This window comes from Phocoena sinus, chromosome 1, assembly GCF_008692025.1.
Source record: "Phocoena sinus isolate mPhoSin1 chromosome 1, mPhoSin1.pri, whole genome shotgun sequence".
NCBI lineage: Eukaryota > Metazoa > Chordata > Mammalia > Artiodactyla > Phocoenidae > Phocoena > Phocoena sinus.
Genome location: NC_045763.1, coordinates 75,244,827 through 75,255,779, shown reverse-complemented (window position 1 = coordinate 75,255,779; position 10,953 = coordinate 75,244,827). Strand labels below are relative to the sequence as shown.

General features: G+C 41.3%; 1 pseudogene; it reads right to left on the bottom strand.

Moving 5' to 3' along the window:
* Positions 1-1,113: 1,113 nt before the first annotated feature.
* LOC116740741 lies at positions 1,114-1,613 on the bottom strand (annotated as a pseudogene).
* Between the last annotated feature and the right edge of the window lie 9,340 nt (positions 1,614-10,953).

Below are 10,953 nucleotides of genomic sequence, written 5' to 3'. Positions count from 1 at the left end.
TCAAGATCAGTGGTCTTCAAATTTTTGCTCACATAACTCCCTGAAAGAATTCTGGAAAACTTGCATCCTTCCCATATTTTTATGTTGCCACCTATAATTTTTCAACATAAGTTTGCAAAGAGTATCATTTCCAGAGTATTGCATGCAATTCATGATATTTTAAAATAAAGCTGTTAGCTCACTTTTTAAAAGTTACCCCAAGGAATCTAAATCCCATGGCACTTTTTTACCCAACATTTTTTTTTTTTTTTTACGGTACGCGGGCCTCTCACTGTTGTGGCCTCTCCCGTTGCGGAGCACAGGCTCCGGACGCACAGGCTCAGCGGCCATGGCTCACGGGCCCAGCCGCTCCGCGGAATGTGGGATCTTCCCGGACCAGGGCACAAGCCCGCGTCCCCTGCGTCGGCAGGCGGACTCTCAACCACTGCACCAGCAGGGAAGCCCAACATTATTAATTTTAAATATATGTAACCTAGCTCTTCTTTAACAGCCAGAAAAGTTACATTGTTCCTTCTTCTTCTTGAACTCATATTTTCATTTCCATTTCATTTCCATATTTCCATTTCTCCCACAGAATGCTATCTTATTGCATATTTTCATGCTTGAAAAATTTGTATTGATCATTACATCATTCTTTTCAACTACATACTTACCTAATTTTACTTTCCAGTAACTCTAAGGTCCTAGGAGTTATGTCTCTGGATGGAGTTATTACTAAAATTATTAGTAGTACACTATTGATCAGTGGCTATATTACAAATTGACAACCATTTTTAAACATAAAAATAAGATTTTATTGAAAATGCATCTGTTAACAAAATGGAGGGGACTTTTTCTTATCCAGTGGATTTGCGGATGAATATTGTAGAGTGAGATTGAGTTCCATCCCGATTCTATTCATGCGTTTGACAAGGTTCTTATAAATGCTGAAGCATTTTGTTCACAAAATAAGTAGATGGGAATGTAAGGTTTTTGCTGTAGCCGTGTTACTCAACTCCTTTAACTCCTTTCAATTATATGCCAAAACCCATGTGATGACCTCTCATTTAAACTCTTTTTTCTTCCCATTGGTTGTTAAATGACCCTTTATTGAATTATGGTCCTTTGCAGTTCTTAACTAGCTGCGCATTCCACCACACCACTGTTGTTGTCATTCATCTATGATGTCATGAGGATGACGGCAATCCACATCAGAGACCACAGACCTGGCAGTCCCCAGGATCTATTTAGTGGTTCCAGAGTATTCTCTAGCTAAAGATTGGTGTCTCATCTGCTGGGCAATGTTGACGATCTCATCAAAAGTGATGTTCCACTGTGCTTAATGTTTTTCTGCTTCTTTCTGTCTTTCGGTTGTTCCTTGAAGGCTTTGATGATCAGGACTGAGACACAGGTACCACCTCAGTCTGGGCCTGTGTGTTCTGAATGGTCAGTTTCACTGTAGTCCTCAGACCCTTCCAACCCCAGTTGCCTTGGAAATGTTATCACCAACCGTTTTTGGAGACAGACCCAGGCGGCCAATCTTGGGGGCCAGGGGAGACGTGGCACAGACTTCCCCACTGGTGCACCTCAGGAGATACAAATTTGATCTCCTTGGGCTCAAACTTAGGCAACATGGTGAGGTGGCTGGTGTCAGATAAACCCGGATTTCAGAGGACCAAAGAAAATTGCACCTTGGCCTCCTTCAAGCCGAATCTGAATGAAAGCCATTTAAAAATTTTTTAGTGCATTAGCAGGTGACACTTTTGTTCCCCAGTCATCATAGTCATTCCCTTTCTCAACACTAACACCGGCTTCTAATTTTCCATGTTTTGTGCACCTGGGTTGAATGCCCCATGCTGCGATGTGGAATTTGTGAGAGGAATGACTTTCTTTTTTTAAGTGGAAAAATGGCGATTGTAAAAAAGGGATGGAAAAGAGGCTGCAAGCATGGTCTCAGGCAGATAAGTTTTAGGAAAGTGTAGAAATGAAAGTTGAGAATGTGGAAGTGATCCCCTTAAAGCTATCCATGCTGTGTAGCACTACGGAGTCTTCATGTACATGGGCAGAACGTGGTTATCCCAGTTTGAAGATTTCTGTTCACTAATCGGCAGGCATTTGAACAAAAATGATTGGAGAGCAAGAAAGATTAAGGCAGTTCTAAATAGACTGGGAATGACATGGCGGTTAAGAGAAGAGCTCTGTAAACCCTAACTCTGAAATTTACTAGCTGGGTATTTTTGGGCAAAATAACCTCTGCCTTCTTAATTCCTAGTGTAGAAAGAAAAGCAGTAATGATACCTACCTCATAGCATTGTGAGGATTAAATGAATTAATATGTAAAGCACTTAGAACACTGGTGGACAAATAATAATCACTCAATAAATCATTAACATTAATACTAGGAAATGATTACATATGACTAAAAATGTTATATATGACTAACTCCCAAATAAGTTAACATTCCATATATACTTTGCTGTTAGCAAAGCTAACCCATTTAATTTGTAAATTAAATGAAAACTATAAGTACCCACAGCAAGAATGGGGCAGAGCCAAGATCCTTGCCCAGTTTGCATGCTTAATGATCAAGCTATGCCTCTTAAAAAAGAAAAAAGCAAAAAGCAACAAAAATAAATGGAACAGAAGGTGTAGGAGTTGTAGTTATTCTTTCTAGGTCAAAGGGTAGCCTATGTTGGGCAAAATTTATAATATGCTTACTTTGGAGAGGCTAGAAAAATGTTTGATGTGTTCTTTCCTCATCTTCTATAATCACAGAAAGTGCCATTATTTCCATTTAAGACATTCCCTCCCCCTACACATAAACTAATTACTAAATATATCAACCACTTTTGGTGCTTAGCGGTTCGGGGTTTTGCCTTGCTACTGTCTGGGGCTTCAGGCAGATCATGTTCAACAGTCCTATCTTTGTTAAATGAAAATTAGAGGTTATTTTCAATATTATCTTATTTCTCCAGTATTTCTAATTGTCCCTACCCCTACCCCATTCTAAATTTGAGTCTTACATTTGATAGCATATACCATAAGTTGTGAAAAACACAACAAAGAGCTTGAAAACCCTCATTTGAATAACATCGACTTTAGGAACAGCTGCTAAGATAAAATAAATCCAAGAAAGCTCAGCAACCAGGACGCAATTGCTTTTCTTTTTAAAGGGACAGGCAGATTCACACACGATTGTTAAGTCTTAAGCAGTTACTTTAAATCAATGCCGTATTTTAATTGATATCTAAGTTTTTCAACTCTGAACTTTTATGTGGGTGTTTTACCCAGTATATAGAGGATTGTATTCCACTATATTTCAAGTTGAACAATTATCTGATGACATCATTGATAGAGGTTTACAAAGCAGGAAATAAAATCCACCAGAAATCAAACCTTCAGATTTCTTCTTCCCTGAGAATGCAGAAAGAGAAACTTTGCCTAGTGAAATAGAAATAATGAAATCACATGGAAATTTATTACTAAGATAAAATTGAATTGCCAGTTGCAGAATAAAAAGATAAGAACTGTTTTGTTGATTGCAACACCTCAGCCATCTCTACTGAGATTCATATTACAGAAAACTCTTCATTAAAATAGTTACCCAAAAGTCTGGGTTTTAAATAAGGAAAGGTGAAACTCTTTTAAGAAAATCCAACATATTAAAATATAATCTTATAGAATGGACAAATAATGAGATTATTTGTTCTACAAAGGCGTCATTCATCATGCAAATAGATTTATCATAATTTTAAACATCTAGTTTCACTAGTACATTCAGATTATGACTTGATTTCTTATTTTTGTTGCGGTACGCGGGCCTCTCACTGCTGTGGCCTCTCCCGCCGCAGAGCACAGGCCGTGGACGCGCAGGCTCAGTGGCCATGGCTCACGGGCCCAGCCGTTCCGCGGCATGTGGGATCCTCCCGGACCGGGGCACGAACCCGTGTCCCCCGCATCGGCAGGCGACTCGCAAACACTGCGCCACCAGGGAAGCCCTATGACTTGATTTCTAAATGCATTATTACAGATGACTTTTGCTGGAATATTCCTATAACATAACCTGTATGTAGGTTACCTATATACCTATAATATATAGAGCAGAGAAAGATATACCTATAATATACCTATAACATAAAGCAAGTACTAGCCAGAAAACAGTGCTGTGGTCTGAAATTTTCAAAAAAGCAAATCATTTTGTGCAAAGTTATATTTATCAATGTGTCTTAATTTTTCTGGCCTAGTTAAATTAGTAAAGAAAGAAAGAAAATATAATTTAGAAAAATGTTAATATCTAAGATACATATTTATAATTCAAAGCATAGACACAGTCCCACATTTTCCCTGCTTCTCATTTAATTATTCCATTCAGTCCTCTGTAAATAACTCCTATACTTCATTTTTCACTGACTTTTTTGCACACTTGACTGTCTCCACATGTGGCACTTGAGTATATTTGTGCCAATAAAATGAAATATCACACCATCAGGTCACTTCATGAAAGTTCTTTTTTCAATGTATTATCAGGATGCTTTTGGCTGCAATTATCAAACAACCTAACTAGAAGTCACTTAGACCATGAAGCATTTATTGTTTACTAAACAGAATGCCCAGAGGAGGAAAGGTGGGTTTGGGAGTTCAGTGATGTCAACATGGACCCAGGTGGCCCAGCCAGTATTTCAGCCCAGGCAGTCAGACTCAAGTGTCAGTGGATTCTTCTGTGTTTCTGGGAAACTCTGAGTTCCTGTTATGAGCAGCGGTCTAAAATCTCTCAGTCTCTCACACAGTAATCATTCAATAAATATTCATTAAACTGTTAAGGAAATTTTCAAATAAGAGCAGGGAAACTAAGACTATGTGAAATAAAAGGGTGCTTTGGTGCAGAATTATATCACAGCTCTTCAAGTTAATGCTGGATCTTTGTGCTCTGTGGTTTTTACATAGATTTCAGTATAACTAAAAAAACATTTTGAGTCATTTATAGTCCCCCTACTTCCTTGGAGGGTCTTTTGCTGTCTGCTCAATGCTTGGGGTTTAAATCTGCCAGCTTAGAAGAGTAGACTAAACCAAATTGTTCCGTATGAGAAAGGTTTAGAGGCCACTGTAGTCAGCAAGGTAAGCTTTGTGCAGCGTTTCCGTGTGTGTGCATGTGTGCATGTGTGCATGTGTGTATGTTTGCATGAATGTTCATTGCATTTCCTAAAGGAGGTATGCTTCTCTTTTGGAAATACAGGGTTTGAGAACTACTCTGGTTGGTACCTCATCACTTTTCTGTGATAGCACCTTATTAACTGTTGGAGTGACTTATGCATAATCAAGTTTTATATGAAATATTTTTAAATCAATAAATCAATTTTGGGACAAATGGAGAGTTGGAAACCAAAGAGTTAGCTTGGTAAAAGTCATCAGGTTCAGAAAAAACAAAAACAAAACCCCCCAAAACAACCAACCAAACAAACAAAAAACACTTTCTAAAGAAATCGTAGAGCAAAACATTCAGCAGACCAGACAAAATCTAAAGCACTAAGAGCGAACCACCTAGAAGATGATCAAGCATTTTGGCCGCTGTTCTGTGTGTTTGTGTATGGTGGTGGGGCATGGGAGGTGGGGGAGGGCAGGGAGGCAGGGCGGGTAATGAGGAGGGATAGCTTTCTGAGAATCTTCACCTGGGTGGAGGTGGGAGGAAGGGGGAACCACAGTGGTCTGCTTTTTCTGCAGACTCAGCCAACACTTTATAAATGGCACAGGACTGTCGTTTCAAGCTGAACCCACTACTGGCCCAAATCCAAAGGGACTGGCCAGTAATGAAATCATCTTTGGAAATTCAGCATGATGCAGAGGTTCACTCAGATAGCTAGAGGAGCCAAGCCCAGCTAAGTGTAAGGCCACCTTTTAGACCCGGAAGTAGACCTAGTGGTCTGGTCTCCGCTTACTGCTAGGCTTGCAGAGTCAGGATTGCCCCAAGGCCCTACTCCAGTTCCCTCTCCTCCATTGAGTACTCCCTGACCACTCCAGCCCTCAGCGAGGATTCTAAAGTCTCATGGCCCTATACCATTTTGTAGTTAATTACAAACAGGTTTAAATTGATCTTGTGAATAAAATGAGGCTACGGATATGAAAGTTCCTGGTACAGAATCCAGCAAGACTTTGTTTCTCCACCCTGCCACCCCTGGAAAGACAATCCTGGCCAGAACACAGAATTAATGAAAGTGAGGCCATTAAGAGAGGTGACCCAGCCCCTCTTCTCATCTCTTAGAGCATACAGGCCCTGAAAAGCAAGGGTCTTCACTAGATCCAGAAATTGTTGCTGCTATTGAAATAATCCAGATGGTATGGATTACAGCAGAAAGCCTTTCTAAGTTGGCCCATTATTATCCAGATTTGAATATACATGGTATTAGAAGCAGTGTGACCTGAATGTTTGCTGGGGTATTTGAAACACTGGTTTCTGAGGAACACATATGAGTAAATAGGGGGTGGATTATTAACTTACTACATGTATTAAAATCAGAGCCTATTTATTTCAGCAAAATTAAAATATTTTAAAATTATAATAATACATACTTATAAAAATTCATAAGTCACCGAAGATAATAAAATGTAAAGCAATCTTACTATTAACAGTATGGTTAGCAACCCTCCAGGGAAGGCATGAAGGGGCTGGGACTACAGAGGCAAACATGACCAACAAGGTCCCTGCCTTCAGGGGGATTACATTCTAGCGGGAGGAGACAGGCCATAAGTAAGCAAACAAGTAGACAAATAAACCAGACATGGGGAGGTTGCTTTACATATGGAAGTGGGATCTGAATGACAAAAAAGAATCCGAGTCTTGAAACCTTCTTGGAAGAGCCTTGCAGCAGGGTGAATGGCAGGTTCAAAGGACCAGAGGAGAAAAAAGGGGGCCACTACGGCTGGCACTTTGCATAACCAAAGTAAGAGTTCTAAGAAGGGTATAGGGGCCAGATCATGCATGCATGACTGGGTAGGAAGTTCAATTTCATGCTAAATACAATGAGAGGCCATGAAAGATTCTTAACTGAAGATGGGGGGGTGGGCAGCAGAGAGGATCCGATCTTCATTTTTGAAAAAAAAGTAGGGGCAAGAATGGAAGACCGCAGACAGGTTGGAAGAGATTTATTCACACATACACACAAACATAGAGAGTTTAAAATACATGTATACTTTTCCTTCAACGTGTTATTAGTGTGTATTTTTAGAACTCCTCTTTGAAATTATGTTCACAGTCACTTTACTGTCTTAGAAAATCAAACACATCTTGTTTTTTGACCTTTCCCTATCCACCCAAATGCAGTAACTTAGTTGGAAAACACAGGTTTTGGCATTTGAACATGACTCCAGAATGTGTTCATCAGATTTGGCTGTGAATAACTTTTGGATCATTCCAAAAATCAGATTTTTTCTCAAAGAGAGAATTCCTTTCAAAAATTCAGTGTCTCCTAATGTGATACTTGTGAGCAGCATCATTGGAACATGTATATAGCCTGCCAAAGTGATTTATTTGAAATGAAAAACATCCATTTGAAGTTATATTCATTTATTCACAAATAAGTATTGAGCACCAATCACTAAGTACCAGGCACTGTTTTAGGCACTGGGCATACATCAGTGAACAATCAAACAAAATCTCTGTCCCTGTTGGGCTTACATTCTAGTAAAGGGAAATGGACTAAACAAATAACAAATGAAAAAAAAAAGTAAGCTCTGTACTATGGTTGAAGATTACATAAGAGCAAGGTAAGAGATATTTAGGAAGCTGGAGGGGGTTCCAGTTTTAAATAATGTTGTTAGGTTGGGCCCCACAAGAGGGTGACTGGTTAGATTTGAAAGGGGAGAGATAAGTAATATAGATTTTAAGAGGAAGAACATTCAAACAGAGGGAATAGTGCAAAGGTCCTGAGGCAGGAAAGTGCCTGGCAAGAACGAAGAACGGTGGCTAATGGAGAGAGCTGTAGGATATGAGGTCAGATAGGTAAGGAGACAGAGGGCAGGTCATAAGAAACTTGTAGCCACGGAAAGAAATTTGGCTTTAACACTGGCTGGGGGGAACCAAAACAGAAAGTCGTCATGATATGAATTATATTTTTAAAGAATTACTCTGACCACTGTGATATAGACTACAGAGGAGCAAGGTGGAAGTTTTGATGTGTTTTGGAAAACAGCAACACTTGATAGTCACATCCCCTCAATTTTGCTAGAAGGGGGGGAAAGTAGGCACAGTTAAGCATTAAAAAACATTCTAGATTGTGTCTTTCCCCTTTATTTCCTTTACCATAGCAAAGTTCTATTAAGTCAATTCCTTTACCTCTGGGCCAAAAAGCGTCCTTAGACTATTTTCAGGCTGTAGCCAAACTCTTTATCTTGTCCTATACATTAGTCAGGATCTTCTTGGCTGCAAGTAACCAAATACCTGACCCCAAATGGCTTAGGTGATAGGCCACTTGCTATCTCATATGTGAGCAGTCTGGAGGTTTGCAGAGCCAGGGTAGGTTAACTTAGCCACTTAGTGACTTCTAGGTTCTGGGTTACCTTTTCTGTATTTTTCTTGCTCATTGTTGCAGGATGTGCCACCACAGCTCCAAACATGTCTTGCTTACTGGAGGATGGCCAAGGAAAGAAGTAAAGAAAAGACTTCTTAGGGGCTCTCACGGATAAAACCCTTCCCCTGAAGTCCCCTTCCCCCCACTTCCCATTATGTACTCACCAGAATTAGGTCACATGCTTAGCTCCTAAACCAGTCATTGATAAAGGGGGATGAAGTATCAAGACCCATCTAGACCAGTGGCTCTCAAAGTATTAATTGGAGAAAGGGTGGGGGGGCACGGGGATTTTAGGAGGTGATCCTCAAGACACTTCCAGGGAGTTTGCAAGGTCAAAACTATTGTTATAATACTAAAATGTTATTTGCCTTTTTTTTTTCTCCTATTCTGAGTGTACAGTGGAGTTTTCCAAAGGCTACCTGAAATAGTGCAGTAGATTAAATGCAGCAGATTTGAAGATCCAATTGCCTTCCATTAAGCCAGACACTAAAAGATATTTGCAAATTTTTAAAGTACTATGATTCTTTTTACTATGTTAGGGGGAAATATAGTTATTTTCCATAAAAATTTGCTATTTATGATAAGATGTAATTATTATTATTTTAAAATAAATATTTTTAAATTTCTCAGTTTTAATTTCTAGCATAGTAAATATCAATAGATATAACCCACATAAACAAAAGCTCTTTGGAGCCCTCAAAAATTTTTAGGAGTAGAGCAAAAGATTCTAAAGCACTAGTTTAATCAGACAGCTCTGATTCATCCTTGCGGCTGGGGGCGGAGCCGAACTTCCTGGAGCTCACCTCTGCCTGAGCCAAGCCTTCTTAAAATCCTGCAATGTAAGTGGTTAGGTCACAACAGGGAGTGCCAGACGCTGCGTATCGAATCAACCGATCTCAAAGCTTCTAGCTAATCGGAGAGTGAGCTCTCGCTTTTTGACTGTGAGGAGGTTAAAATGGTCAAAATGAACCTGGAAGTGTTACTTCAAACTGTCACACTAAGTTGCTTCTTAAGATGAGAAGGGGTGTGGGATTTGGGGGGATGGACAGTTGAAATTTCAAAACCCCTCTCGGGAGCAGGTGTAGCTCCCTTTACTCCCATCAGTTGTCTGGATTAGCGATTAAGGTAATTATTGGTAATAACTGGCTTTCCTCCCTACCAGGGTGCGCTAATAGCGTCCTTACGATGAGGGCCCTAACTGGCGATTCCGCTGTCATTCACTTATGCTTAACAGCATCAATCCAGGCCTCCTGATCGCTTAGGCCAAAGGCAAACAGGAGGATTACCTTGGTTTCTGAAGTTGTCGCCATGGCATGTTCATTTTCTCGCCTTGATCTTTCATTCAGGAATGGGGATATGTGTGTGTAAATTGGAAGGGGGCACTCCTCTCTCCCTTGTTCTTCAGTGTTAATATTTCTTGGCCTTCTCTCATACTATTTTGGTTTCAAAGTGCTCTCAGGAGCCTCCTTAAAATACCAAACCTGTTTTTCCTTTCTTGAGTAAATTTCTTGGCTTCACTTTAAAAAAAAATCTATCCAAGTACATCTTGTGTTTATAACTCAACTCATATGCCTGCGATTTCTCCATCTGATCTCTTTCCTTTCTCTGGCCTCTCATCTTCCCTGGAGAATTTTAGGCTGCCGTGGAACAGGGGAGGAGCCTGCACGACCCCGGCTACGGGTGTAGCAGGCATACATTTTCTTTGCGCATATTTTGATCAGTGAGTGTGGGACTTTTTTGCATAAACGTCTAGTTCACAAGTGCCTTTTCTTAGTCTTTCCGCTGTCTTCCGCCTAGGTCCATTTCTTGCCCTAATTTTACATGAACTTTCTCCTTGGTATTCTCGTCTCCCGGCGCTTGAACCTCCCTTACCCTAGGCCTGACCTAATTCTGGGTACCGGCTGTTGTTTGGTTTATTTCCCCACTTTTGCAAGCACACGTGGCTTTTCTGGGCGCTTCACCTTTGCTCCTAGGGTGGGTGCTAGGGTTCACCGGGGCTCGGAACACGTGCTTTAAAACAGACACGACTTCCCCACCCCGCCCCCAGCCCCACGAAGCTTTGGGCCCCGAGCTCCGCGGGCGTGAGGAGGGGGTGGGGAGCAGGACCCGGCAGGGTGAATCACAGGGCGTAACAGGTGCCGCAGCTGCAGCTGCACCAGCATCCCACTTCGGCTCTAGGGATAAGGTTTTCTTTTTCTCCGGGTTTTTTTGGAGGTGGGGAGGAGACTCAGGGGCCCCCACCGGACCAATGCAGGCCGCGGTTGTTGATCGCCTAGCAACTGGCGGAGCCAATGGGAGGAGGCTGGCCTGCGGCGCCTGCGACGCGGGGGCGGGGTGGGAACCTTGCAAACCTGCAGAGCCCGGGAGGCTGCAGCGAGGGGAAAGGCGGAGCCCGGCCGGAGGCGGGGAAGGC